This window comes from Salmo salar, chromosome ssa17, assembly GCF_905237065.1.
Source record: "Salmo salar chromosome ssa17, Ssal_v3.1, whole genome shotgun sequence".
In the NCBI taxonomy this organism is placed as follows: domain Eukaryota; kingdom Metazoa; phylum Chordata; class Actinopteri; order Salmoniformes; family Salmonidae; genus Salmo; species Salmo salar.
This window is the reverse complement of record NC_059458.1, coordinates 43,652,661-43,659,450: the sequence shown is the minus strand read 5'-3', so window position 1 is coordinate 43,659,450 and position 6,790 is coordinate 43,652,661.

Below are 6,790 nucleotides of genomic sequence, written 5' to 3'. Positions count from 1 at the left end.
CTACAGGACTACCTCAAACCTCCCCTTCCTCAACAAATACAGGACTACCTCAAACCTCCTCTTCCTCACCAACTACAGGACCACCTCAAACCTCCCCTTCCTCACCAACTACAGGACTACCTCAAATCTCCCCTTCCTCACCAACTACAGGACTACCTCAAACCTCCTCTCCCTCACCAACTACAGGACTACCTCAAACCTCCCCTTCCTCACCAACTACAGGACTACCTCAAACCTCCTCTCCCTCACCAACTACAGGACTACCTCAAACCTCCCCTTCCTCACCAACTACAGGACTACCTCAAACCTCCCCTTCCTCACCAACTACAGGACTACCTCAAACCTCCCATTTCCTCACCAACTACAGGACTACCTCAAACCTCCTCTTCCTCACCAACTAGAGCACTACATCAAACCTCCCCTTCCTCACCAAATACAGGACTACCTCAAACCTCCTCTTCCTCACCAACTACAGGACTACCTCAAACCTCCCCTTCCTCACCGACTACAGGACTACCTCAAACCTCCTCACCAACTACAGGACTACCTCAAACCTCCCCTTCTTCACCAACTACAGGACTACCTCAAACCTCCCCTTCCTCACCAACTACAGGACTACCTCAAATCTCCAATTCCTCACCAACTACAGGACTACCTCAAACCTCCTCTCCCTCACCAACTACAGGACTACCTCAAACCTCCCCTTCCTCACCAACTACAGGACTACCTCAAACCTCCCCTTCTTCACCAACTACAGGACTACCTCAAACCTCCCCTTCCTCACCAACTACAGGACTACCTCAAACCTCCTCTCCTTCACCAACTACAGGACTACCTCAAACCTCCTCTCCCTCACCAACTACAGGACTACCTCAAACCTCCCCTTCCTCACCAACTACAGGACTCCTCAAACCACCCCTTCCTCACCAACTACAGGACTACCTCAAACCTCCCCTTCCTCACCAACTACAGGACTACCTCAAACCTCCCCTTCCTCACCAACTACAGGACTACCTCAAACCTCCTCTTCCTCACCAACTACAGGACTACCTCAAACCTCCACTTCCTCACCAACTACAGGGCTACCTCAAACCTCCCCAACTACAGGACTACCTCAAACCTCCCCTTCCTCATCAACTACAGGACTACCTCAAACCTCCTATTCCTCACCAACTACAGGACCACCTCAAACCTCCCCTTCCTCATCAACTACAGGACTACCTCAAACCTCCTTCTCCTCACCAACTACAGGACTACCTCAAACCTCCCCTTCCTCAACAACTACAGGACTACCTCAAACCTCCTCTTCCTCACCAACTACAGGACCACCTCAAACTTCCCCTTCCTCACCAACTACAGGACTACCTCAAATCTCCCTAACAACAGGACTACCTCAAACCTCCCCTTCCTCACCAACTACAGGACTACCTCAAACCTCCTCTCCCTCACCAACTACAGGACTACCTCAAACCTCCCCTTCCTCACCAACTACAGGACTACCTCAAACCTCCTCTCCCTCACCAACTACAGGACTACCTCAAACCTCCCCTTCCTCACCAACTACAGGACTACCTCAAACATCCCCTTCCTCACCAACTACAGGACTACCTCAAACATCCCCTTCCTCACCAACTACAGGACTACCTCAAACCTCCCCTTTCCTCACCAACTACAGGACTACCTCAAACCTCCTCTTCCTCACCAACTAGAGCACTACATCAAACCTCCCCTTCCTCACCAAATACAGGACTACCTCAAACCTCCTCTTCCTCACCAACTACAGGACTACCTCAAACCTCCCCTTCCTCACCGACTACAGGACTACCTCAAACCTCCTCACCAACTACAGGACTACCTCAAACCTCCCCTTCTTCACCAACTAAAGGACTACCTCAAACCTCCCCTTCCTCACCAACTACAGGACTACCTCAAATCTCCAATTCCTCACCAACTACAGGACTACCTCAAACCTCCTCTCCCTCACCAACTACAGGACTACCTCAAACCTCCCTTCTTCACCAACTACAGGACTACCTCAAACCTCCCCAACTACAGGACTACCTCAAACCTCCCCTTCCTCACCAACTACAGGACTACCTCAAACCTCCTCTCCCTCACCAACTACAGGACTTCCTCAAACCTCCCCTTCTTCACCAACTACAGGACTACCTCAAACCTCCCCTTCCTCACCAACTACAGGACTACCTCAAACCTCCCCTTCCTCACCAACTATAGGACCACCTCAAACCTCCCCTTCCTCACCAACTACAGGACTACCTCAAACCTCCCTAACAACAGGACTACCTCAAACCTCCTCTTCCTCACCAACTACAGCACTACCTCAAACCTCCCCTTCTTCACCAACTACAGGACTACCTCAAACCTCCCCTTCCTCACCAACTACAGGACTACCTCAAACCTCCTCTCCCTCACCAACTACAGGACTACCTCAAACCTCCCCTTCTTCACCAACTATAGGACTACCTCAAACCTCCTCTCCCTCACCAACTACAGGACTACCTCAAACCTCCCCTTCCTCACCATCTACAGGACTACCTCAAACCTCCCCTTCCTCACCAACTACAGGACTACCTCAAACCTCCTCTCCCTCACCAACTACAGGACTACCTCAAACCTCCTCTCCCTCACCAACTACAGGACTACCTCAAACCTCCCCTTCCTCACCAACTACAGGACTACCTCAAACCTCCCCTTCCTCACCAACTACAGGACTACCTCAAACCTCCCCTTCCTCACCAACTACAGGACTACCTCAAACCTCCCCTTCCTCACCAACTACAGGACTACCTCAAACCTCCCCTTCCTCACCAACTACAGGACTACCTCAAACCTCCCCTTCCTCACCAACTACAGGACTACCTCAAACCTCCTCTCCCTCACCAACTACAGGACTACCTCAAACCCCCCCTTCCTCACCAACTACAGGACTACCTCAAACCTCCCCTTCCTCACCAACTACAGGACTACCTCAAACCTCAACGTATCCCAGAAGGCTCAATGTTGGGCCACTCATATCTATCTGATAGACAACAGTTTTCATGTTTAGTCTGTCATCATGTTTAGTCTGTCATCATGTTTAGTGTTCTCCCTGGTTAGTCTGTCATCATGTTTAGTGTTCTCCCTGGTTAGTCTGTCATCATGTATAGTGTTCTCCCTGGTCAGTCTGTCATCATGTATAGTGTTCTCCCTGGTTAGTCTGTCATCATGTATAGTGTTCTCCCTGGTTAGTCTGTCATCATGTATAGTGTTCTCCCTGGTTAGTCTGTCATCATGTATAGTGTTCTCCCTGGTTAGTCTGTCATCATGTATAGTGTTCTCCCTGGTTAGTCTGTCATCATGTATAGTGTTCTCCCTGGTTAGTCTGTCATCATGTTTAGTGTTCTCCTGGTTAGTCTGTCATCATGTATAGTGTTCTCCCTGGTTAGTCTGTCATCATGTTTAGTGTTCTCCCTGGTTAGTCTGTCATCATGTTTAGTGTTCTCCCTGGTTAGTCTGTCATCATGTTTAGTGTTCTCCCTGGTTAGTCTGTCATCATGTTTAGTGTTCTCCCTTGTTAGTCTGTCATCATGTATAGTGTTCTCCCTGGTTAGTCTGTCATCATGTTTAGTGTTCTCCCTGGTTAGTCTGTCATCATGTTTAGTGTTCTCCCTGGTTAGTCTGTCATCATGTATAGTGTTCTCCCTGGTTAGTCTGTCATCATGTTTAGTGTTCTCCCTGGTTAGTCTGTCATCATGTTTAGTGTTCTCCCTGGTTAGTCTGTCATCATGTATAGTGTTCTCCCTGGTTAGTCTGTCATCATGTATAGTGTTCTCCCTGGTTAGTCTGTCATCATGTTTAGTGTTCTCCCTGGTTAGTCTGTCATCATGTTTAGTCTGTCATCATGTTTAGTGTTCTCCCTGGTTAGTCTGTCATCATGTTTAGTCTGTCATCATGTTTAGTGTTCTCCCCGGTTAGTCTGTCACCATGTTTAGTCTGTCATCATGTTTAGTGTTCTCCCTGGTTAGTCTGTCATCATGTTTAGTGTTCTCCCTGGTTAGTCTGTCATCATGTTTAGTCTGTCATCATGTTTAGTGTTCTCCCCGGTTAGTCTGTCACCATGTTTAGTCTGTCATCATGTTTAGTGTTCTCCCTGGTTAGTCTGTCATCATGTTTAGTGTTCTCCCTGGTTAGTCTGTCATCATGTATAGTGTTCTCCCTGGTTAGTCTGTGATCATGTATAGTGTTCTCCCCGGTTAGTCTGTCACCATGTTTTGTCTGTCATCAGGTTTAGTGTTCTCCCTGGTTAGTCTGTCATCATGTTTTGTCTGTCATCAGGTTTAGTGTTCTCCCTTGTTAGTCTGTCATCATGTATAGTGTTCTCCCTGGTTAGTCTGTCATCATGTTTAGTCTGTCATCATGTTTAGTGTTCTCCCTGGTTAGTCTGTCATCATGTTTAGTCTGTCATCATGTTTAGTGTTCTCCCTGGTTAGTCTGTCATCATGTTTAGTCTATCATCATGTATAGTGTTCTCCCTGGTTAGTCTGTCATCATGTATAGTGTTCTCCCTGGTTAGTCTGTCATCATGTATAGTGTTCTCCCTGGTTAGTCTGTCATCATGTTTAGTGTTCTCCCTGGTTAGTCTGTCATCATGTTTAGTGTTCTCCCTGGTTAGTCTGTCATCATGTTTAGTCTGTCATCATGTTTAGTGTTCTCCCTGTTTAGTCTGTCATCATGTATAGTGTTCTCCCTGGTTAGTCTGTCATCATGTATAGTGTTCTCCCTGGTTAGTCTGTCATCATGTATAGTGTTCTCCCTGGTTAGTCTGTCATCATGTTTAGTGTTCTCCCTGGTTAGTCTGTCATCATGTATAGTGTTCTCCCTGGTTAGTCTGTCATCATGTTTAGTGTTCTCCCTAGTTAGTCTGTCATCATGTATAGTGTTCTCCCTGGTTAGTCTGTCATCATGTTTAGTCTGTCATCATGTTTAGTGTTCTCCCTGGTTAGTCTGTCATCATGTTTAGTGTTCTCCCTGGTTAGTCTGTCATCATGTTTAGTGTTCTCCCTGGTTAGTCTGTCATCATGTTCAGTGTTCTCCCTGGTTAGTCTGTCATCATGTTTAGTGTTCTCCCTGGTTAGTCTGTCATCATGTATAGTGTTCTCCCTGGTTAGTCTGTCATCATGTATAGTGTTCTAACCTGGTTAGTCTGTCATCATGTTTAGTGTTCTCCCTGGTTAGTCTGTCATCATGTATAGTGTTCTCCATGGTTAGTCTGTCATCATGTATAGTGTTCTCCCTGGTTAGTCTGTCATCATGTTTAGTGTTCTCCCTGGTTAGTCTGTCATCATGTTTAGTGTTCTCCCTGGTTAGTCTGTCATCATGTTTAGTCTGTCATCATGTTTTGTGTTCTCCCTGTTTAGTCTGTCATCATGTATAGTGTTCTCCCTGGTTAGTCTGTCATCATGTATAGTGTTCTCCCTGGTTAGTCTGTCATCATGTATAGTGTTCTCCCTGGTTAGTCTGTCATCATGTTTAGTGTTCTCCCTGGTTAGTCTGTCATCATGTTTAGTGTTCTCCCTGGTTAGTCTGTCATCATGTTTAGTCTGTCATCATGTTTAGTGTTCTCCCTGGTTAGTCTGTCATCATGTATAGTGTTCTCCCTGGTTAGTCTGTCATCATGTTTAGTGTTCTCCCTGGTTAGTCTGTCATCATGTATAGTGTTCTCCCTGGTTAGTCTGTCATCATGTTTAGTGTTCTCCCTAGTTAGTCTGTCATCATGTATAGTGTTCTCCCTGGTTAGTCTGTCATCATGTATAGTGTTCTCCCTGGTTAGTCTGTCATCATGTATAGTGTTCTCCCTGGTTAGTCTGTCATCATGTTTAGTGTTCTCCTGGTTAGTCTGTCATCATGTATAGTGTTCTCCCTGGTTAGTCTGTCATCATGTTTAGTGTTCTCCCTGGTTAGTCTGTCATCATGTTTAGTGTTCTCCCTGGTTAGTCTGTCATCATGTTTAGTGTTCTCCCTGGTTAGTCTGTCATCATGTTTAGTGTTCTCCCTTGTTAGTCTGTCATCATGTATAGTGTTCTCCCTGGTTAGTCTGTCATCATGTTTAGTGTTCTCCCTGGTTAGTCTGTCATCATGTTTAGTGTTCTCCCTGGTTAGTCTGTCATCATGTATAGTGTTCTCCCTGGTTAGTCTGTCATCATGTTTAGTGTTCTCCCTGGTTAGTCTGTCATCATGTTTAGTGTTCTCCCTGGTTAGTCTGTCATCATGTATAGTGTTCTCCCTGGTTAGTCTGTCATCATGTATAGTGTTCTCCCTGGTTAGTCTGTCATCATGTTTAGTGTTCTCCCTGGTTAGTCTGTCATCATGTTTAGTCTGTCATCATGTTTAGTGTTCTCCCTGGTTAGTCTGTCATCATGTTTAGTCTGTCATCATGTTTAGTGTTCTCCCCGGTTAGTCTGTCACCATGTTTAGTCTGTCATCATGTTTAGTGTTCTCCCTGGTTAGTCTGTCATCATGTTTAGTGTTCTCCCTGGTTAGTCTGTCATCATGTTTAGTCTGTCATCATGTTTAGTGTTCTCCCCGGTTAGTCTGTCACCATGTTTAGTCTGTCATCATGTTTAGTGTTCTCCCTGGTTAGTCTGTCATCATGTTTAGTGTTCTCCCTGGTTAGTCTGTCATCATGTATAGTGTTCTCCCTGGTTAGTCTGTGATCATGTATAGTGTTCTCCCCGGTTAGTCTGTCACCATGTTTTGTCTGTCATCAGGTTTAGTGTTCTCCCTGGTTAGT